The sequence below is a fragment of the Lepus europaeus genome, chromosome 16, assembly GCF_033115175.1.
Source record: "Lepus europaeus isolate LE1 chromosome 16, mLepTim1.pri, whole genome shotgun sequence".
Classification (NCBI taxonomy): Eukaryota; Metazoa; Chordata; class Mammalia; order Lagomorpha; family Leporidae; genus Lepus; species Lepus europaeus.
This window is the reverse complement of record NC_084842.1, coordinates 19226888-19251624: the sequence shown is the minus strand read 5'-3', so window position 1 is coordinate 19251624 and position 24737 is coordinate 19226888. Positions and strand designations below refer to the sequence as shown.

The 24737-nt window shown below is 38.9% G+C and overlaps 1 long non-coding RNA gene across 1 annotated transcript in view; it reads left to right on the top strand.

The window, feature by feature from the left end:
- LOC133775130 (uncharacterized) overlaps window positions 1-23715 on the top strand; it is a 70730-nt gene extending 47015 nt beyond the window's left edge. The window contains exon 3 of the long non-coding RNA XR_009868196.1: window positions 23579-23715. This is a non-coding gene — a long non-coding RNA (uncharacterized LOC133775130). The remainder of the gene's footprint in view (window positions 1-23578) is intronic.
- The last annotated feature ends 1022 nt before the right edge of the window (window positions 23716-24737 follow it).

The following is a 24737-nucleotide window of genomic DNA, read 5'->3' as shown; positions in this document are numbered from 1 at the left end:
GCCTCACTTCAAATCATCCAAATATATCCTTAAACAGTGTTAAAAATCAAGAAGTTAAATGGTGATTTTGAAACTTATCTAAAATTTAGCTTCATGCATGGATTTTGATGAAAGAATGTAAAAATGCAAATTTCAGTAACCACTGGAAATCCTTGTTTTGTATATTACTAAACATAAGCTGGGAGATTTAAGTATCATAATACATTTAAATTTAAGTAAATTTAAATTCGCTGATGATTCTTTGTTGATTTTCTTTGCTGCCTGTAGCTTTATATCATTTTTCAATAAAGAATGAAGAAAAATATTTCAGACTTGAGTAAAGCTATTTAGGTTTTATGTTTGCAATGCTTTGAAAGACTAAGTAAAACATTGCCTGAAAGAAATTCCTTTCTCTCCGCTATAACTGGATGGCACTACATGGAGCTTATAAGTAGGTCATAAAGGCTTTGAAATATGCATCTTTTAAAAGAATATATAAAAAAACTTTAACTTATGCTTCCTCATTTTCTCCAGGATTAGAGCAGTAAACCATACTTGCATAAGTGTTGGATGACATACGACTTTATTATTGCTGTAGCTCAGGTCCAGATCATCCCTCATGAATCCCAGAGAAGAAATATGTCGCACTCCAAACCCTCAACTGGTGCAGAGGTTTCTGGATCACAAGAAAGGATTTGGTTTTGTAGCTTGTTTTACTTTAATGTTTCTTTTAAGCTTTCCCCAGATAGTCATGCTTACCAAGCCTATTAAGTAAAGCACTTAGCATTTGTGGACTTATGGTGAACAAATAGAGCCTCGTTCCCTATAATCATATAAAATAGATGCTTTCATTTGCCGAACAGCATGATGTAGGTTGCTATCAACCACTCAGCTTCTCAGAGACAAGGTAAACATGGTTGCTGCTAAATTAACCTTTCCTTAAAACAAAACTAAATTGTATTTTTGGTAGCTAATCACAAAATGGGTAAATTCTATGACTCAGAATAAATATTACCTGCTGATAATAATATTCTCAATTTTAATTAATTATATTGCCAAAAGGTTTTAGCAAACACTTTGAAAACTGTACCATAAATAATACTTACAAGTTAAATATATAAAAGAGCTTGCATTTCATCCTTAAAATCCAAAAATTATAATTATACCACTATATTTACTGCCTGATAAAATGTATGAGAGCAATAAGTAGGTGGAATTTGCTACCTAAGATATAATTATCAGTTGACATATATTTTCCTTACATACCAAATTGCCAATATGATTAAAAAGCAACAAAGAGGAGATTTTAATCATATTTTGCAAAATGTGGTTTTTGTTAGTAGAAAGTATTGAATAGCTCTTGTTAGAAATAGCAAGCAGTATTCTGCTTAATAGCCAATTGCTTATCTATAAGAGTGGTTGCTTAAATTAAAGATGTTCATATAGAAATAACCATGATTGGCAAAACTCCATGACCATTTTGTTAAGAGTTACAGAGAAACACATTGTTTTATGACAATAAGATACTATTTACTGAGTCTGGCACTGTGTTGCAGTGGGTTAAATCCCTGATCTGCAGCGCCAGCATCCCAAATGGGTGCTGGTTCAAGCCCTAGCTGGTCCACTTCTGATCCAGCTCCCTGCTGATGCACCTGGGAAAGTGGCAGAGGATGGTCCAACTCCCTGGGCCCCTGTACCCTCATGGGAGACCCTGATGAAAGTCCTGGTTCTGGCTTTGAATTGGCTCAACTCTGGCTATTGTATCCATGTGGAGAGTGAACCAGCAGATGGAAGACTCTGTGTGTGTGTGTGTATGTGTGTCTTTGTGTCTTTGTTTCTACCTCTTTCTGTAACTCTGCCTCTCAAAAATAAATAGAATGAATCTTTAAAAAACATAATATTTACTTTATCTCATTTCTCAAACATATGTTTTTGAAGATACTAGTAATTAATTTTGGAATTTAAATATGGGATCCCTCATTAATATTTATAAGACATTCATCATCTTTATTATGATATAGCATTTCTAAAATTGTCAAGAGTTATGTTGCCAGTGTAATAAGACTCTAAAGAGATAATTTCATAAAGAATAAAAGCAAAGTGTTTGAAATCTCCCTCTAAAGACATTAGTATTTAAAACTACCCTTGTAATGTATACAGAAAATGTTTAAGAAGAATTAAAACTTTGAGGAAGAATTTTTGAAAGTTGGTGTTTGAAATAAAACCTAGAAAGCCGATGTTCTGGAAGAACTCAAAGATGCCCTCTTTATCATGTGGTGAAAGTATCTCCAACTTTAGGCTGCATGGTCCTCTTCTATGCATTGTGAAGGTGCATATTCTCATCTTTCTATGGACTGGGAACTGTTTTACAATTTGTAAAACATAGAATAATGAAGTGAAGTGTTTTTTTTTTATTTTATTCTAAATCAACTTAGTTGCTGCATTTCATCTTCATCACTGTAACCAAATAGTGGAGCAACCACCAACCCAGTTCTTCCATTAGCAGAAATAAACAACTGAAGGGTTGTAACATAGGCACCCGGATTCCAAGATGGCTGAATGTGGAAAAGACAAACTGATTTTGACCAGGGAAAGATTATAGAAGAAAAAGAAGGCAGCACATTCCCAGGTGAGAGTTGGAGAGAAATCTGCAGTGGAAATTCTATAGAAAGATGAGACGCATCTACAAGTACATGAAAAAACTGCTTAGGATCACTAGCCACCTGCCAATCAAAACTGCAATGAATTTCATCTCACCTTAATTAAAATGGCTATTATCCCCAAATCAAAAAACAGTAAATAGTGGTGAGGATGTGGGGGAAAATGTGCCCCAATCAACTATAGGTGGGAATGTAAACTAGCACAATAATTGTGGAAGATATTATGAAAATCCCTCAGAAATCTACTATATGATCCAGCCATCCCACTCCTAGGAATTTACCCAAATAAAATAAAAGCAGCGTATGAAAGAATTATTTGTAGCCCCGTGTTTATTGAAGCTCAAATCACAATAGGCATCTTATGGAATCAACCCATATACCTATCAACTGATGACTAGATGAAGAAAATATGATATATATGCATTATGGAATACTACTAGGTCATAAAAAATAATGAAGGGTTGTCTTTTGCAACAAAATGGATACAACTGGAAATCATTATGTATAATGAAATAAGCCAGTCTCAAAAAGACAAACATTATATGTTTTCCCTGATTAATTCTGTTCCTGTTAATTCTGTCATTAACAGAATGACAGTTAATATGGAATACCAAAAATTTTTAGAAATAAGGTGATCATTTTGAGATATGATTGTCATTTTTAGATCTTGTTTATATTCATGTGAAACTATGGTCTTCTTAATACTCACTTGTTGAATACTATGATTTGTGGTGAATTAAGACCACGGATATGGAGTGGATCGCATTATGTCCTAACAAAAACTGATGAAGAGAGAGGAGGAAGGGAGTAGAATTGAGAAGGGAGGAGCAAAGGAGTGGGGGAAGTGTGGTTGTCTTATTAGAATTGTACCTATGGAATGCATAAAATCTATTTATATTAATAAAAAATAAACAAAAAATTGTTGATCAATGAATATTTCTTGATTTTAAGAAGGTGTTTATTGTGAGTATCCTTCCATCTCTAAACGATCATCTGTGGTATTCAATGATTATAGGTAAAATTTTTTTTTTAGAATCTTAAATTTTATTTTTTTAACTTTTATTTAATGAATATAAATTTCCAAAGTACAGTTTATGGATTACAATGGCTTTCTTCCCCTCCCCATAACTTCCCTCCCACCCACAACCCTCACCTTTCCCGCTCCCTCTCCCCTTCCATTCACATCAAGATTCATTTTCAATTTTCTTTATATAAAGAAGATCAGTTTAGTATATATTAAGTAAAGATTTCAACAATTTGCACCCAAATGGAAACACCAAGTGAAAAATACTGTTTGAGTACTAGTTATAGCATTAAATCACAATGTGCAGCACATTAAGGACAGAGATCCTGCATGAGGAGTAAGTGCACAGTGCCTCCTGTTGTTGACTTAACAAATTGACACTCTTGTTTATGGCATCAGTAATCACCCTAGGCTCTTGTCATGAGTTGCCAAGGCTATGAAAGCCTTTTTGAGTTCACTGACTCTGATCATATTTAGACCAGGTCCTAGTCAAAGTCCAAGTTCTCTCCTCCCTTCAGAGAAAGGTACCTTCTTCTTTGATGACCTGTTCTTTCCACTGGGATCTCACTTGCAGAGATCTTTCATTTACATAATTTTTTTTTTTTTTGCCAGAGTGTCTTGGCTTTCCATGCCTTAAATACTCTCATGGGCTTTTCAGCCGGATCCAATGCCTTAAGGGCTGATTCTGAGGCCAGAGTGCTATTTAGGATATCTGCCATTCTGTGAGTCTGCTGTGTATCTCGCGTCCCATGTAGGATCGTTCTCTCCCTTTTTTATTTTATCGGTTAGTATTCGCAGACACTAGTCTTGTTTATGTGATCCCTTTGACTCTTAGACCTATAATTATGATCAATTGTGAACTGAAATTGATCACTTGGACTAGTGAGATGGCATTGATACATGCCACCTTGATGGGATTGAATTGGAATCCCCTGGTATGTTTCTAACTCTACCGTTTGGGGCAAGTCCGCTTGAGCATGTCCCAAACTGTACATCTCTTCCCTCTCTTATTCCCACTCTTACATTTAACAGGGATCATTTTTTCAGTTAAGTATCAACACTTAAGAATAACTGTGTCTTAATTACAGAGTTCAACCAATAATATTAAGTAGAACAAACAAACAAAAAATACTAGGAGGGATAAAGTATTAAGTTGTTCATCAAAAGTCAGGGCAAGGGCTGATCAAGTCACCATTTCTCATAGTGTCAATTTCACTTCAACAGGTTTCCTTTTTGGTGCTCGGTTAGCTTTCACCAATCAGGGAGAACATATGATATTTGTCCCTTTGGGACTGGCTTAATTCACTCAGCATAATGTTTTCCAGATTCCTCCATTTTGTTGCAAATGACCAGATTTCATTGTTTTTTTACTGCTGTATAGTATTCTGTAGAGTACATATCCCATAATTTCTTTATCCAGTCTACTGTTGATGGGCATTTAGGTTGATTCCAGGTCTTAGCTATTGTGAATTGAGCTGCAATAAACATTAAGGTGCAGACCACTTTTTTGTTTGCCAATTTAATTTCCTTTGGGTAAATTCCAAGGAGTGGTATGGCTGGGTTGAATGGTAGGGTTATATTCAGGTTTCTGAGGAATCTCCAGACTGACTTTCATAGTGGCTTTACCAGTTTACATTCCCACCAGCAGTGGATTAGTGTCCCTTTTTCCCCACATCCTCGCCAGCATCTATTGTTGGTAGATTTATTGAATGTGAGCCATTCTCACTGGGGTGAGGTGAAACCTCATTGTGGTTATGATTTGCATGTCTCTGATTGCTCGTGAACTTGACCATTTTTTCATGTGTCTGTTGGCTATTTGGATTTCCTCTTTTGAAAAATGTCTATTGAGGTCCTTGGCCCATCTCTTGAATGGATTGATTGTTTTGTTGTTGTGGCGTTTCTTGATCTCTTTGTAGATTCTGGTTATTAATCCTTTATCTGTAGCATAGTTTGCAAATATTTTTTCCCATTCTGTCGGTTGCCTCTTCACTTTCCTGACTGTTTCTTTTGTAGAATAGAAACTTCTCAATTTGATGCAATCCCAATAGTTAATTTTGGCTTTGACTTCCTGTGCCTCCTGGGTCTTTTCCAGGAAGTCTTTGCCGGTGCCAATATCTTGCAGGGTCTCTCCGATGTTTTCTAATAATTTGATGGTGTCGGGTCGTAAATTTAGGTCTTTAATCCATGTTGAGTGGATTTTTGTGTAAGATGTAAGGTAGGGGTCTTGCTTCATGCTTCTGCACATGGAAATCCAGTTTTCCCAGCACCATTTATTGAATAGACTGTCCTTGCTCCAGGAATTGGTTTAGTTATTCAAGGTCTCCTGTGTCTCCATATGAATTTCAGCATCATTTTTTCCAGATCTGAGAAGAATGTCTATGGTATTTTGATTGGTATCACATTGAATCTATAAATTGCTTTTGGGAGAATGGAGTTTATAGGCAAAATTTTAAAAATAGTCCATTTCCTTGTGATTTTCATTATGTTGTTGTTGTTTTGGTATAATAACTATTCTACCTATAATTTCCAGAAGCAATTACTGTTAAGTTGAGGAGGGTGGAGTACAGAAGTCTTTAAGAAAATAAATAAAAACAAAGAAAAAGATGAAGGGGATTTTTGGTTTGTTATATTTTTCCCCCAGGCATTTTCAGACATTTCTTTCTGCCTCAGAGTTATTAGAGCATAATAGAAAACTTTTTATTATTTTATTATTATTCCATATTATCAAAACTTAGCAATATTTTATGAGATAATTTCAGTTAACAGTATTTCCCTTAGTGTGAAAGTTTCCACTCAAACAATGATTTTGAGAGCCTGATGATTTTGTAAGTCATGTTTTTATTGAGTGATATGATATTTGATATATAATGAGATGACAATGGATGTGGATTTGAATTTGGACAGTCTTAGTTTTGGGCCTTAGAGTTGAAAACTTGGCAATTTACTCAGTCTTTATTAGTATCCAATCCTCACTTTTAAGTGAAAATGGTGTGATCATATAATTATAGATGAGTTCTAAGAATTTAGCTCAGCATTTGGCTTATATTAGATATGTGGTATATATTAGCTTTTGTTAGTATTCTATCTACCAAATTTAATTAAGAAGACAAAATGTTCATGACTGAAATGCATGACAGAAGAGTTTATAATAGGGGCAGGCATTTGGCCTAGCAGTTAAGAGGCCAGTTGGGGGCCACTGTTGTGATGTTGCTGGTAAGCTGCTGTTGGTGACACTGGCATCACATGTGGGCTGCGGTTCATGTCCCAGCTGCTCCAGTTCTGAAGGCCTGGGAAAAGCAATGGAGGATTGCCCAAATGTTTGGCCTTCTGCTACCCACATGAGAGACCCAGATGAAGCTCCTGGCTCCTGAAGTGGTCAGACTATGTGATCATCTGGGGAGAGAACCAGTGGATGGAAGCTATCTCTAAGATAGATAGATAGATAGATAGATAGATAGATAGATAGATAGATAGATATGCCAGTACGCATGACTAAATCTCTCATCAGAGTGCTAGGGTTTGATAACCATCCCTGAATCCTGACTTCAGCTTTCCTCTAATGTAGATCCTGGGATGCAGCAGAGATGAATCAAGTGATTGAGTTCCTGCCATCCATGTCAGAAATACAGATTGCGTTTCTGACCCCCAGCTTTAGCCCAGCCATTTTGGTCATTGCAGACAATTGGGGAGTAACCCAGTGAGTGGACCTCACTCCATTCACCTCAATACCTCTTAAATAAATACATAATAATATACTGTTAAATTAATAGTACATTATAGATAAAGGAACATCTATAATTCTGTGAAATATCTGGGTGAACTCAGTTTTTTTTTCTTTTTCACCCACTTTTTCAATGTTGTGCCAGAAAGAGAAAAAAATAATTCCCCAAACAGAAGGAATATTCTTGCCTCAGTAGTTTGTTAGTAGCTGCACTGCCCTAATGGGACCTTAAACAAGATCTAAAAATTCATTCACAAAAAAAAAATAGATATTAACATAATTAACATGCCCTCTGAACAGATTGTGTATATGAATGTGGATGATTCTGGAACAATGTTGAAGAGGAATACATTCCTGAAAGCCTCTTACCAGCATGTAGTATACATTCTGCCTCAGGATCAGTGTCAAGATCAAGTCTAGGAAAGCAGTATTGACAAGAGAAGTTTCTGATAACCGAAGTGGAATAACTAGGGTTGATCGGAGAATGCACAAACTACACGTTTAATCAAATAAGATATTTTCATTCTGCACATAGACTGTCCTGAGAGAGCTAAATAAGTCTTAAAAGGCCAGGATGCAAAGTGATCATTCAAAGCATGTTGTGATTTTGGATAAGATGCAAAACAGTCCCCCAGAGCTCAAGCTTCAGATAAGGTCATATTAAATTTGACTCAACTGTCACTGACCCTTATTTTACGTCCTGTTACCCTTTCGTAAGGCAAGTCTCTAGGCTCTGGTGAAGTATGCAAATAGATTTTTGTGCTCTCTCTCTCACTTCTCTGCCGGAGTAGCTTCATCATTCACAGCTCATGGCCAGTGGACAGCACCACTGCTCCAGGCGTGTTGAGCCAAGGCTGCTCCACTGGCCATCCTAGAAACAGCCCTGCCTCTGCTGATATCCTGGCTTCACCTCACTCTGTCAAATTCAACTGCAGTTTTATGCATTGAATCAAAAAGATGCAATAGGGACATGGTGCCATGATTTTGGAATTAACTCATTGAAAGCAGTGTTATTTTTCTCACAATGATTTAGAAATAGCTTTTGTGAAATTTTTCCCATCATCTATTTCTTCCAAACAGGGTCAAGGCCAACACCAGGGGAAAACAACAAATCACAAGCTATAGGGACTTTCTACCTCCCTTATGATTACAAAGAATTTGATTCTGAATTAATATTATTTTTCTGGGAAACTTTTTTGCTAGTATCTTTTTGAGGATTTTTGCATCTATGTTCATCAAGGATATTGGTCTATAGGTCTATAGTTCTCTTTCTTTGTTATGTATTTTTCAGGTTTTGGAATTAAGGTGATGCAATCCACATAGAAGGAGATTTTGAGGATTCAATCCTTTTAAACTGTTTTGAATAGTTTGAGAATTGGAATTACATCTTTAAAAGTATAGTAGAATTCATCAGGGCAGCCATCCTGTCCTAGGCTTTTCTTTGTTAGGAGGGTCTTTATAACTTTTTCAATTTTCCTCTTGGTTATTGGTCTATGTAGGCTTTTTATGTCTTCATGACTCAATTTTGGTGGATTGTATGTGTCCAGAAATCTATCCATTTATTCTAAATTTTCAAATTTGTTGACATACATCTGTTTGTAGTAATTCCTGATGATTCTTTTTATTTCTGTGATATCTGTTGTTACATCCCCTTTTTCAACTCTGACTATATTGAATCTTCTCCCCCTTTTTTATTAATTAAGCCAATAGTGTATCAACTTTATTTTTTCAAATACTAATTTTTTTCAAATACTAGTATTTTGTATCTAGTTTTGGTTTCAATTGTGTTTACTTTTTTTTTTATTTGACAGGTAGAGTTATAGACAGTGAGAGAGAGACAGAGAGAAAGGTCTTCCCTCCGTTGGTTCACTCACCCCAGTGGCTGCCACAGCCAGGAGCCAGGTGTTTCTCCTGGTCTCCCATTGGGGTGCAGGGCCCAAACACTTGGGCCATCCTCCACTGCCCTCCCAGGCCACAACAGAGAGCTGGACTAGAAGAGGAGCAACCGGGACTAGAACCTGGTGCCGATATGGGATGCCGGCGCCGCAGGCGGAGGATTAACCAAGTGAGCCAAGGCCCCAGCCCCTCAATTGTGTTTATATCTTCTCTAATTTTTAATTATTTCTTTCCCCCTACTAATTTGGGATTGGGCTTGTTCTTATTTTCATAACTCCTTGAAATGCATTGTTAGGTCATTTATTTGATGTCTTTCCAATTGCAATGACTTACTCCAAGTACTCAGAGGACTCTGAGCCCCTAAAACCAGACACAGTGATTGCCCAGAGGTCAAACTGTACCCCACAGCCTATCCTGTAGTCACAGAATTCCCACAGCCATAGCACACAGGATTCCTACAGTCATAGGGAATTAGGGTATCCACTCTCAGCCCCCTGGGCCTGCCCCATCCACAGAGGAGCCAAGGTGTTCCCAGAGCCTGCTGCCTGTAAGTGTTCCTTCTTGGCAGTTTGAGTAAGATCACAGCTGATAGATGTAGGGGAGGGGAGTACCTCACAGGCTTACATGGGCACTCCGCCCCTGGCCAACCCTCCATGCCAGACTGATAGTCAGTAGGGACTACAGATTTATCTCTCAGGAAAAAATTCCCTGCTTGGTTGCAAAGGAATCATGGCTGCGTTGACTCGCCTCATCAAGATGTTGTCTCTTCCCTGCTTGTCACCGGGAACCCTTGTTGGGAGGATGGGAAATATGTAATGTGCTCTCTATTCATGGGGTGTATGTATCCTGCTAGTGCTCCAGGCAAGATCCAAAGTCAGCAAGGTTCTCCCTGAAGCAATAGCAGCAGTGGCCTGGGTTCCTGCGGTCTCTTTTTCACTTCTCTCTAAGCAGCTGGTGTCTCCTGACTCCCTGACTTTTAGCTGCCAGTTATGATGCTCTGTGGGAGTAGGGGAAGGGAAAGAAGCAAGGTAGCTTTCCTGCTCCAAACCTGGCAGTCGCTCAGGCCCCAGTCAGCTCCCCAGGCTGAAGTAAAAGTAAGGGGACGACTGTGGATTCCCTCTCAGCTAAAACTCCCAGTGAGGGCTGCACAGCAGTTTCTTCCTAGCTTGACATGGTGAGATGGTGGCTTGCAGCCTGCAGCTGGTTGTGCCATATGGCTGGCTGCAGTAGTGTCTCAGTCTCCTCTCCCATTGTCCCAGTGTCCTCATTGTTTTTTAATTTCTCCCCTGGAAATTACTGTCTGATTCCTGGAAACATAGCCCTTCCTTTGGGTTAGTGTGGCTGCACACTATTCAATAATAAAGAAGTTGGGGAACTTCTTTTAATACTTCTCAAATTGGAATCTCTCTCAGGACACTTTCAATAGCCCAAATACACAGAGTTCAGCTCTCAGACATGCAATCTCAGATGCCTGAACCCAACAGGTGCTGATCCAAGATGATCATGCATCAATATGAATACAGTTCCATTGGTTTATTCCCATTGAAGTAGGCAGGCATACAGGTTAAAATCAATTAGGCTTGTGAGCTGGAAGACCATGCCTTTGCCACACCCCTGTGTGACCTTATGCCCCTACCTGACCACACCTGGGTGCCCACCAGCCAATCAGGTTAATTAACCACTCTCCTTTGGAAGAGGGTTAAAAGCCTGGGACACGGTGTGTCTGCCCTTCTTTTCCCTGGCCTCTTGCCAGGAGGGGGCTTGCTGTAGCCCTGCGCCTCCGGGGCACGTGGCCTTCGGGCCACCCGCCCTAGACTATGCTCCTCCATGTTGCTGGTTCCTGGTGCTAAGTATGAACCTGGTATCGAGAATGACCCCCTAAAATCTATACAAAAATATGGCTCCTTAAAGTTCCCCAGAAGCACCATCTGGGGTGCCACATATGCTACCAGAATTTGGGGTGCCATACGATATCACCATATGCTTATTAATAAATCCCCAATATTAATAAGCCCCAAAGGGTTCTTGCCTAATATTTAGAGAAGAATTCTAAATACCGGCATCCATAAACGAGGCAGCATGGTACATTTTAGGCTTTTATTTAGTGGGAAGATGCATAGGAGAGCGAGAGCTTTATTTAAGAGAGGTAAATCTGGGTTCACACTGAGCACCAGGAACCAGCCACATGGAGGAGCATCTATGCCAGGAAGCCTAGGGTGGGTGGCCTAAAGGCCATGCACCCTGGAGGCTCAGGGCTACAGCAAGCCACCTCCTGGCAAGAGGCCAGGGCAAAGAAAAGAAGGTGGGACACACAGTGTTCTAGGCTTTTAATCCACTTCCAAAGGGGAGTGGTTAATTAACCTGATTGGCTGGTGGGCACCCAGGTGTGGCTAGGTTGGGCACCCAGGTGTGGCTAGGTAGGGCATGAGGTCACACAGGGGTGTGGTAAAGGTGTGGTCTTCCAGCTCACAAACCTAATTGATTTTTACCTACAAGCCTAATTGATTTTAACCTGTATGCCTGCCTACTTCAAACCCAGATTTGCCCCTCTCTCTTAGATAAAGCTCTCACTTTCCTATGCATATTTCACACAAAATAAAGCTTAAAATGCACCATGCTGCCTTGTTTATTGATGCCGATATTTAGATTTCTTCTCTAAATATTAGGCAAGAACCCTCTCAGGCTTATTAATATTGGGAATTTAGTAATAAGCATATGGTGTATGGCATCCCAAATTCCGGTAACATATGTGGCATCCCAATTGGCACTTCTGGGGAACTCTAAGGGGCCACATTTTGATATATATTTTAGGGAGTCATTTCTGATATCACCATCAGATCCTCAAATATATCCAGGCTTATTTAATTTCTTATCTACGGATAAATTAAGTCAAAACAATATTTATAATGCATTTAAAATTGGAGGTGTGATCTAGATTACATTATCTCTTCAAAATAATTCCATTAATTTCTCATGTCTTTTTTGCGCCACAATGAAACAATATCCTTAAGTTTACTTCATCTCAAAAAAAGTTATTGGAGCCCACAAATGGCATCATATTTTTCATCAGCTGCATTTGAAATACGGTTGTGATTTATTAGAATATGACATACAGAATAATAAATTGCTCATGTCTACCAGAGTCAGAAAAAATGTATTCAAAATATGAGGCTTTTTTGGTTGCATCTTTTTCCCTTAGAAGTTGAATAATAGATTATTTGTCTTAAATCAATTTTAAATAAACTATTCTTTCAGGGTTTAAATTAACTAGTTAAGGTAGGAAAGAAGATAAGAATACTTTTGATAGTGATGATAACGGGGAATGACAAAATTCACTTAGAGTCAGTCTGTATGTGAGTCTGGAATGCAGTCTGTCTGATGTGTGGCCCCATGAGTCTCCAGTATCTAGGATATTAGTAATGCAGAGGAGAGTGAGAATTACAGGGGCCAGTCTCAGGGACCACTTCAGTTACAATGATCACATCTTGGATAATGCTTACTTAGGAGGATAATTTGATGTGAACCCATCTATACTTAACATTTCTACAAATAATATTTTACAAAGAAACTTGTACAATAGGTTCAAAATGATTTCTGTCTTCAAATATTCAACACCTTTTCTAAATATATTACATAAATTCTCAAAAAATAAAAATTCTTTTTTTTTTTTTTGACAGGCAAGTTAGACAATGAGAGAGAGAGACAGAAAGGTCTTCCTTCTGTTGGTTCACTCCCCAAATGGCTGCTACGGCCAGCGCTCTGCGCCAGTCCGAAGCCAGGAGCCAGGTGCTTTCTCTTGGTCTCCCATGCGGGTGCAGGGCCCAAGCGCTTGCACTGCACTCCCAGGCCACAGCAGAGAGCTGGACTGGAAGAGGAGCAACTGGGACAGAATCCGGCGCCCCAACCGGGACTAGAACCAGGGGTGCCAGCACTGCAGGTGGAGGATTAGCCAAGTGAGCTGAGGCGCCGGCCTAAAAATTCTTTGTTAGGGTGGATGTAAGTATTAGGTCTGGAATAGCTCGGGGCTCTGGCCTTTGGTACCCCCAGAAAGGAGAGATGGAATAAGGAGAGGGAGTCCGATCTCAGCAGAGACAGGCTGCTTTATTGGAAGCAAATAGGTTGGCAGCAATCTATTCTTGCGAAGAGACTGTGCACCAGGGTCACTTGTGAGTCAGGTTTTATCATGTTAGAAGAGAATTTGCCACTACTGTGGGGTGGTGGTGTAGAAGGCAGCTGGGAAAAGAGTGGGGGGCTCTTTGTAGTCTCCGAGAATTCCCCCCTTATCTGCTTCATAGCTGCCCAGTGCAGCTCATCTATTTTTCCATTTGCATTGCAAGGAGTTGAGAAGGGTCTGGTGAAGCACCAAGAATCTCAACAAAAGAGAGAAAGTGGGGTGGGAAGAGGGGGAGGAGGAAGAGAGAGAGAGGAGGAGAAAGGTGCAAAAAGTCCTTTAGTAAGCTTTTAGCTTTCCACATTCTGAACCCAATTTACTTTTAAGACTTCATTCTTAGCTTTATCCATATCAACATTGTTGACTTTTATTTTTCTTTAAAAACTGTTCTACTTGTTTATATAACTATTTCTACAAATTTAAAAAAATGATATGTTTCTACTTAATTATTTGAGTCAGAAGAGGGAGAGAGAGTGCTTCTGAAGTAGGCATGTACCCCAGATAGAATTTCTAGGGAACTTTAAGGGGCCGCATTTCAGTGTGAATTTTAGGGGGTCTTGTCCGATTTCACTTCCATTTGTTGATTCATTCCCCGAATGCTGGCAATGGCTAGGACAAGGACAAGCCCAAACCCTAAAATCATGAACTCAACCCAGGTCTCTCACATCAGTGGTAGGAACCCAGTTAACTACTTGAGTCATTGCCTGCTACCTCCCTGGTTCTGTGTTAGCAGGAAGCTGGAGTGAGAAGGCAGATCTGAAGAGCAGGTACTCCAGTGTGCGACATTGGCATCTTAAGCTGCTAAGTTTAAACAGTCACCCTGGCACTCATTTTATATTCCTTGAATACTCACATATGTCTGCCCAATTCCAATATTCTATCACATTTCTTACCAGCTCCTTGAAGACTATTCATAAAAACATTTCATATAATGACAGTTTTCTCCTTCAATACTTTTGTCACCCACCTACTCAGTATTCCACTTCTTTATTAGTGAATCATATTATTACTTGTGATGTTTTTATACATTATTAATATTTTATAACTTTTAAAAAATGTTTGCTCTGTAATACACCTGTAATTAAGTTGTAAAATCCAGGAAGATAAAAGCATCAGTATGCTTTCTAGTATTAACACTTTTGAACCCAACAACTCTACATAGTCATTCACTTCCAAATGAATATGATCCCTCCCATTTGATCAAAATATGCTTGCCATTCTCCAAAATTAACCATATAAATCGAAACTGTATTGGTACTATTAGAGAGAAATACAGAATTGAGTATGGTAAAAGTATGGTACTATTGGTTGAACTCAGTAATTAACACACAATTATTCTTAGGTGTTTAAATTTTAACTGAAAAGTGATCCCTGTTAAATCTAAGAGTGGAAAAAGAGAGGGAGGAGATGAAGAGCTATGGGTTATTTAACTATGTGCTTATTTTCAAAGACTTGAATAATCACCTTGTAACAATGATCAGATTTGGTCTATGTTATGTCATGATTTTAAGGAATCTTATTTCAACCAGATATTTTGGATTTTGATATTGGTCTATTATGCTATGTTATATGTGCGTACATATTGTATGTCCACATGGGGAAATTTTATTAAGAGTTTTATTTTAAATGGCTTTTAGATAAGATTGTCCATAAATTTAAGCTGCTAAAATCAATCAAAGATACATTTTAATTTGTATGACCTGAATCTGTGTATCATATGTTTTAAACTTGTTGGTAGAAAGAAACTAAAAACATTTTATATGGTTGTGCTTAAGTTTACTGGTTAAACAAACTACACAATGTTAGATATTTAAGACGTGTTTTCAAATACATGATTCTTAAAATTTATAGAAGGCATTGGACCTTCCGGTAAATGTTTTATTAAGTTCTTATCTAAGGGTTGAAACGGTTTGCTAAGTATTCATGTAATATTGCTATTGTCAGCAAGCGATCTAGGACTTGCTCCCTCATTTCTCTATTCTAAGCCCAACTTGTTCTTTCACTTCTCTATTCTCTTCAAGGTAGGGAACTAATTCTATTATGAAGGAATCTGTGGGACGCACAATTTAATCTTTAGACCTTATAAGAGATGGCTGACATTTTTCTGTAATAGCATAGCCAAAATAAGAACTTAACTAATAATCTCATAGCGAGATTCACATCGCCATCAGCGAAGTATACAGTAAGAAAAAAAAAAAACCTCCCTTTCAGACCAAAGGGAAAGAAAGTTTGAAAGTGAGAATATAATTTTCCTCATGGGCATTGTCTACCTTAGAAAAACTACTACAGAACATGCCTGTGACTATAGACTTGTAGTTCAGGCCACCGAAGATTAAAGATGGGACACGGGCACTCCCTTGACTTGCATCCTCTGGTCTGCTTTAACACAAACCAGGAGGAAAAGAAAGCTAGGCATCAGAAGCAATGGGTGGCAGGCCTATTAATGGCTGATCTGTGCAGTGATCTGCCCTCAAGGAGACCCAACAGGCCAGTCCACTGCAGTGGCTTTCAATGTGGTAAGCCTGGGCTTCAGCAGAAGTCAGCTTGTGAAGAGCCCTGGCAGCTCTGCCAAGAGTTGGTTCACTGGAAATGGACCTGCCCTGGAATCGAAGGATGCCCAGGTCAGAGCCACAGATCTTATTGGCTCCAAGCTGAAAAGCCCTTCACTCAGCCCAACTGCCAAAGTGACCACTGCAGCTGAGGGGATGGTCAAGTAGGGTCAGCAACATTGCAGGCAGAACTGTAAATTTCTTGTTAGAGATGCCACCTGCCTTTACCTGGCCAGCTCTCCTCCCAGGCCAGCCAAGTAATGATTGTAGTATCTTAGAGATCACAAAGTCAAAATTCAATCCAACACTTGCTTCCTGCTGAGAGCCTATGGTCATAAGTCTTACTTTTACTTTGAACTTATTTTCTTTTTCTTTTTTTTTAATTTATTTTTTATTTTTTTGACAGGCAGAGTGGACAGTGAGAGAGAGAGACAGAGAGAAAGGTCTTCCTTTTGCCATTGGTTCACCCTCCAATGGCCGCCGTGGTAGGCACGCTGCGGCCGGCGCACCACGCTGATCCGATGGCAGGAGCCAGGTGCTTCTCCTGGTCTCCCATGGGGTGCAGGGCCCAAGCACTTGGGCCATCCTCCACTGCACTCCCTGGGCCATAGCAGAGAGCTGGCCTGGAAGAGGGGCAACTGGGACAGAATCTGGTGCCCCGACCGGGACTAGAACCCGGTGTGCTGGCGCTACAAGGCGGAGGATTAGCTTAGTGAGCCGCGGCGCTGGCTTTGAACTTATTTTCTAATAAATAATTTACTAATAAATAAAATTCTATTTTAAGTAAATAAAATTGGGTAGCTTCAACTCAGATTTTGATTAAACTTGTTAATAGTTTCAATGTAGATATTAGAGAATATGCTCAAATAGTCATTTTCTCCCTATTTCCATATTTTTGTATAGAATGCCTGCATTTCCAGTTTTCCTAAGGGCAAACCTTAAGTATCACTCAATTCTGAGTGCTATGCCACAGCTTGTTGCAGTAGCAGTACAATTGAAAAGAAGACAATTAAAATTTGCTTTCTTTTAGGAATTTGAAATTAGTACCATGAAAGACTGTTTTCTCCTTTTCTTTTCTAAAGATTTATTTATTTATTTATTTGAAAGGCAGAGTTACAGAGAGAGAGGGAGAGACAGAGAGCTCCCATCTACTGGTTCACTCCACAAGTGGCCACAATAGCTGGAGCTGAGCCAGTCTGAATCCAGGAGCCAGAAGCTTCTTCAGGGTCCTCTACCTGGGTGCAGGGGCAAAAGCATTTGGGGACTATGTTCCACTGCTTCCCCATGTACATTAGCAGGGAGCTGGATCAGAAGTAGAGCAGCTGAAATTCCAACTGTGGCCATTATTGAAATTGGAGAATGACCCCCTAAAATTTATACAGAAATGTGGCCCTTTAGAGTTCCCTAGAAGTGCTATCTGGGGTGCCTCATGTGCTACCGGAAGTTGGGGTGCCATATGGTATCACTATATACTTATTAGAAAGTCCCCAATATAATAAGCATGAGAGGGTTTCTGCCTAATATTTAGAGAAGAATTCTAAATACCAGCATCCATAAATGAGGTGGCATGGTACATTTTAAGCCTTTATTTACTGGGAAAGATGCAGAGGAGAGTGAGAGCTTTATTAAGGGAGAGAGGTAAATCTGGGTTCATACTGAGCACCAAGAACCAGCCATGCGGAGGAGCATCTAGGCCAGGAAGCCCTGGAGGCTCAGGGCTACAGCAAGCCCCCTCCTGGCAAGAGGCCAGGGAAGAAGAGAAGGCCGGGACACACCGTGTTCCAGGCTTTTAACCCACTTCCAAAGGGGAGTGGATAATTAACCTGATTGGCTGGTGGGCACCCAGTTGTGGCCAGGTAGGGGGATGAGGGGCATGGTGAAGGTATCAGGTATGGCGTGAGGTCACATAGGGGCGTGGCGAAGACGTGGTCTTCCAGCTCACAAACCTAATTGATTTTAACCTGTATGCCTGCCTACTTCAATATGGGATGCCAGCACTTCAGGTATTTGAAACTTCTAGAAGAAAACATGGGAAAAACACTGTAATGACAAATTCTTATCTATCATTCAAATCCCAGGTTAAATATATAACCTTTTTACAAGGTCCCCTAACCTGTTTTGTTTTGTTTTCTTTTCTTTTCTTTTTTTTTTTTTTTGACAGGCAGAGTGGACAGTGAGAGAGAGAGAGACAGAGAGAAAGGTCTTCCTTTTCCGTTGGTTCACCCTCCAATGACTGCTGCTACCGGCGTGCTGGGGCGGGAGCACCACGCTGATCCGAAGGCAGGACCAGGTGCTTCTCCTGGTTTCCCATGCGGGTGCAGAGCCCAAGGAGTTGGGCCATCCTCCACTGCCTTCCCAGGCCACAGCAAAGAGCTGGACTGTAAGAGGGGCAACCGGGACAGAACCCGGCGCCCCGACCGGGACTAGAACCCGGAGGATTAGCCTATTGAGCCACGGCACCGGCCCCCCTAACCTGTTTTCTTTGTCCTAGCTATTAACACATTATTCTTTTATTCACACATGCTCAATATTTTTAATCTTTTAAAAACATTTCTTTAATCCCTTGTGAAAGGCAGATTGACAGGTGAAAAGAAGAAGAGGAGAAGACCTCTCATCTGCTGGTTCGCTCCTCAGACACCTGCAACATGCAGCACTGGGCTAGACTGAAGTCAGGAACTCCATCAGAATCCCCACCCGAGTGGCAGGAATAGAAGTACCTGGACAATCACCTGCTGCCTCCCAGACACGTTAGCAGGAAGCCAGATCAGGATCAGAGGCAGGACTCAATGTCAGACACTCCAAGATAGGATGAGGGCATCTGAAGCAGCAGTTTAATCCACTGTGCCACAATGCACACCTCTAACTCTTTACAGCTCTGTCTCTTTTATTGAAATATTAGCTTCTGTGTACAATTTCTAGCATGACTTTATTTTTCAGTATCCTCTATGGCAAGGAAAATTACAGTATAAATATTTTCTAATTGAATTTTATTATAGTGAAATAATTGGTAGAATTCTATAACTTAGTCATGAGCACATTTTTCACTTAAGCGGCATGAACTAATGTATTTGTTAATGCTTCTGACAACTCCAGATGTTAAAGTTTGTGTGACTATTGCATTACCTTCCAAAATACAAAATGAAACAAAGGCAGAGAGCAAAGGATTTTTTTTTAACTTTTATTTAATGAATATAAATTTCCAAAGCACAGCTTATGGATTACAGTGGCTCCCCTCCCCCCCCCATAACTTCCCTCCCACCCGCAACCCTCCCCTTTCCCGCTCCCTCTCCCCTTCCATTTGCATCAAGATTCATTTTCAATTCTCTTTATATACAGAAGATCAGTTTAGTATATATTAAGTAAAGATTTCAACAGTTTGCCCCCATATAGCAACACAAAGTGAAAAAATACTGTTGGAGTACTAGTTATAGCATTAAATCACAATGTACAGCACATTAAGGACAGAGACCCTACATGATATTTTTTAAAAATTAATTAATTTTCTATGCAATTTCCAATTTAACATCAGGTTGTTTTTTTTCATTTTCAATTATCTTTATATACAGAAAATCAATTCAGTATATACTAAGTAAAGATTTCATCATTTTGCACCCACACAGAAACACAAAGTGTAAAAATACTGTTTCAGTACTAGTTATAGCATCACTGCACATTAGACAACACATTAAGGACAGATCCCACATGAGATATAAGTACACAGTGACTCCTGTTGTTGACTTAACAATTTGACACTCTTGTTTATGGCGTCAACTAGGCTCTAGTCATGAGTGGCCAAGGCTATGGAAGCCTTTAGGGTTCGCCGACTTTGCTCTTATTCCGATAGGGTCCTAATCAAAGTGGAAGTTCTCTCCTCCCTTCAGAGAAAGGTACCTCCTTCTTTGATGGCCGCATTGTTTCCACTGGGATCTCACTCACAGAGATCTTTCATTTAGGTCTTCTTCCCCCCCCCCCCCCCAGGGTGTCTTGGCTTTCCATGCCGACAATACTCTCATGGGCTCTGAAAACCAAAATTTTAGTATTTAATTATTGATAAGCTTAAATCTTAACTTATTCAATACCTCAATATTGACAGTTTATTTCATCAATTCTTTCAGTATTTCAGCATTGGCATTTGTTATGCATTTCTCTGTGAACTCAATGACTTTCTTTTCCAGTCAGATTTACTATTCTCACCCACTCCATTCATATTTGTATTCTTCTGTTCTTCAAACCCAGAAAAATTCTGTTACTTGCCTACATTCTGCCTTTTTTACATCTAAAATGGAGCTGTTGAGTACGAGTGAGAAAACAATATACTAAATGATTATGCCACCTCAAATCAATCATTTGTATTTTATTATCTCATAAAATTTCTTATTGACATTTGTAGATATTTTATCACTTTTACCTTAAAACATTAAACCATTACTGCAATTTTCTTCTCCCTGAAGAAACATCCTTTTACAGTCCCTCAGGAAGACATCTCATTATTCATTTTCTCATAACTTCTTGCAGACTTAGTACCTTACATAATTTATAAAACTTTATTTAAATACAGTTATAATACAAAAAATTAAATACAATTAAACTGTACAATTTTACATGCTTTGAAATATGTATCTACAAGCTAAACCATCATCAAACTCAAGTTAATGAACTTACCTACCTCCCTAAATCTTCCACTTGCCAGTTTGTAGTATCTGCTTCCTGCCTTTCCTATCTCTTCTCCCTCTTCCCAAAATACAACTGCTCTGCTTCCTGTCACCATAGTTTAATTTACATCTTCTAAATTTTTGTATAAATCTATTCTTTCTAAGATGATGTCTTCATTGAATATAATTATTTTGACAGTGACTAATGCTACATTTAGCAAAAGTTCATCTCATTTTATTCCTGAGTTATATTCTGTGATATTGGTATAACAATTTTTCTCCATCTACCTAATGATGGCCACGTGGTTGTTTTCAGTTTGGAGCTATTAAAAAGAAACGAACATCTTTATAACAGTCTTTATATGGATACATGCTTTTAGTTTTCTTTGATAGGAATTAAATGAGTCACATGTAGGCATGTGTGTAACTTTCGAAGGAACTGCTAAATTAATTTTCATGTAGCTGTTTCATTTTCTATTTATATTAGTAGTTTCTAGACTTCAGCTGGTTAACGCTATTGAGGCAGACGTTGTTGTACAGCGGTTTAAATCTTTGCTTGAGATTGCCATATCCCATACTGGTGTCCTGCTTTAAGTCCTGGCTACTCTGCTTCAGATCCAGATTCCCACTAAAGTGTCCTGGGAAGGCAGCAGATAATGGCTCATGTACTTGAGTCTTTGTCACTTATGTGGAGGCAAGATGGAGTTCCAGGTTTCTGGCTTCAGTCTGGCCCAACCTTTGCTGTTGTGGGCATTTGGGAAAATCTGTCTGTTTCTATCATCTGTCTGTCACTCTGTCATTCCAATGACAGATCACCATTGTTAACACATGATAGAATCAGGATGAAACTGTCCTTCCAAACAAGTGTAAAATTAGCCTCCATTGAGTTTTAATTTGCATTTGCCAAATGGTTAATGATGGAATATCTTTGCATGTACAACCCTTCATTTGCATTTGTAAATCTGCTTTGTTTGTTCAAATCTTCATCCCTTTTTCTTTATTGGATTTAAAATTTTCATATTCAATTCAGTGGTTTATTTATTTGGCAAGTGATATTTACCCAGTTTAGTTCTTTCTAAAGTTGGTTTGGCTATTCCAAATGCTCCTCATTTCTATATAAATTTTAGAGTCATCTTTTTAATTTCTTCAAAGAAAACTGCTGTGATTCTGATTGGATTGTGTTGAGTCGATAGACCAACTTAAGGAGAATTGATGACTTAATAATACTACATCTGAAAATCCATCAGCATGGCCTGTGTGGTGCATTGACTTGCTGGGACTCCTGTAGTAAAGTATTATAGACTGGGTGGCTTAAACAACAGAAATTGATGGTTTTGCAGTTGTGTAGGACAGAAGTTCTAAATCTAGGTGTCATATGAAGTGATTCCTTTTGAGAACTATTAAATAAAGAATCATTGCAAATTTTTTTCACCTTGACTTGCAGATACTATTTTCCCCATGTCTCTACATTACCTTTCTCCAAGCGTGTCTCTCTATTGAATTTCTTTTGCTGTTTTTTGTAAAGAAATCAGTCATATTGGTTCAGGCTCCCCCGCCAAAGAGCTTAGTTTGACTTGATACCTCTGTAATGACCCTATCTCCAAATAAGAGCATATTCTGAGATACAGGGGACCTCAGCTTAAGAATTTTGGGGAGACACAATTCAAAACATAACATGTAGGTAGTGGCAAACGCTATGCACAATATAGTTGAAACTGTTTCTCACCAGCAAATTAAAATATTTGGCTACTAAATTATTGGCCAGTACTTATCACATGCCTCGATTTTACTTCTATGAATCTAGAAAAGTGCACTGGCATCAGGATGGCCAGGAACTGAAACTATTTGGTGCATAATACTAATAAACATTTTTCTTATTATGTTATTCTTTCAATAAGTTTATCACTATTTGTATAGTACTTAAAGGAAGAATAGGGTACCAAGGAAAGATACTAATGATTGGAGCCAGTGTCATGGTGTCACAGGCTAAGCTGCTATCTGCAATGCTGGCATCCCATATGGGTGCCAGGAGTCCAAGCTGCTCTACTTCTGATCCAGCTCCCTGGTAATGCAGGTGAAAAAGCAAAAGAAGATGGGACAAGTGCACCCATGCACTTGATGGCCCCTGCACCCACATGGGAGATCCTGGATGAAGGTCCTGGCTCCTGGCTTCTATCTGACCCAGCCCCAGCTATTGTGGCTTTTTGGGGAGTGAACCAACAGATGGAAGATCTTTCTCTTTCTATTGCTCCCTCTGTATTTCTGTTACTCTGCTTTTCAAATAAGTAAGTTAAAAAGATAATAGCTATCACATTCCTTTTCTACACAAAGGTAATTTTTTCATATACACTAAGTATATATACACTAAGTATATATTTATTTCTATTTCTATTTTATTTATTTTATATTATTTTATTATTTATGTTTAGTTTCCTGTTGTAAAGAATGCAATTACATAAAAACAATGATATTGTGATATTCTTAATAATAAATTTACATTAATGGAAATTACAAAAGTTTGTAGATACAGGCAAATGACTTATTTAAACATGATGACATAGGGATTCCCATTGATTATTTGGTTTGAAGAAATCACAATGAAACTTTGCTTTGCTTTCATTTTTGCTGTTTTCTTCCAGTCTATGACCCAAGAATATTGTCTAGATGTTTTGTTTTCCATTTCGTAAAGTTATTACCTGAAACCATGCTAAAGGGATAGGGTCAGCAAGAGCAGCAAGAGGAAAAAGTCATGTAAGGGATGACAGCAGAGTGTACTGTACAATTTTGGGGGTCCAATGCAAAACACAAATGTGTTTCCGATTGTTCAAAAAAGACAAAAAAAAATGCATCTTCCTTTTTTGTTTGTGATCTCTCATTTGAGAGATAGAATGTTTTACATGTTGCTTTTAATGTCATGTTTCCTCAGCACAATACACTCACAAGTGCTGGGAGCTCCACTGTCTGACAAGTTCATGGAACATGTACCCAACCTTGAATCTCAGCATGCCCTTTTGGGGGCAAAGGGTGTGAGAGGTTGCTGACTGAAGACTTGGGAGCTAACTGCCTAGAACCTGCCCAGGGAACTCAAGGAGACTCCAAGGTAAGATCATGTGTTTGTCCATGTTCCAAGGCCATGGTGTATGTTTTATTCTATTAAATACCATTTACAAGCTCATCCATAAAATTATGAAGAGTGTTTAAAAACAGCCAAACAGCCTTATATCTGAAGATGCTGACATGTGGAGCTCTGTCCACATGGTTGCTAGCTATGAGGTTCCCCAGGAAGGTTCCTATTCATTATGACTAGAAAATTTGTATGTTGGAGGGATGAACAAGTTGGGGATCTGCGAGACCTGTAGCTAATAGGACTAAAGGGCTTCCAAGACATACTCCTGATAATACTCTAGAGGGAAAGATTCGTCAGGGAAATGGATATTGGGTGCAAGCAGAGAGATATCTACCTTGTCATTATGATTTTCAAAAGTCAAAAATTTCCTTTGCTTAAGTTTGGCTTTAATGGGTTGTGCGATCCTGGACAATGTAATGTCAATGCCAATGCCAACTAAATATGAAAGGCTCTTTCCCAAGTATTGACCAATACTCGGATTCTTGCCCAATACTAGGTTGTGAGAAAACATCCCTACAAAAAGACAGCTACCTTATCTGCAGATGCTTAAACAGAATGGAGAGTACAGTGCTAAATTACATGTGATTTAGTGAAAATAATATGTGATTTTTCTTATACACAGACTCTAGAAACAATATTCAAGAAGTTGCATCTTTGTTACACATTTTAACTCCTTGTTTATATAAATAATAACCAATCATAATAACTAACATTTATTGAGTTACCAGTATGCTTTGAATGTCGCTCTATTAATTTTATATGCACTAATCTATGGGGTCTTTATAGCATCTGTGTAAAAGATAAAATGCTATGATCCCCCTCTTACACATGAGAAAGTAAATGCAGACAAAGACTAAATAGTCTACTAAGGTCACACAACTAGCAATTGCAGGGTCAGGATTTGACCCTAAGTAAGCTCTCTCCAGAACCTTTCTAATGAGCTATTATTTTGCCTTGA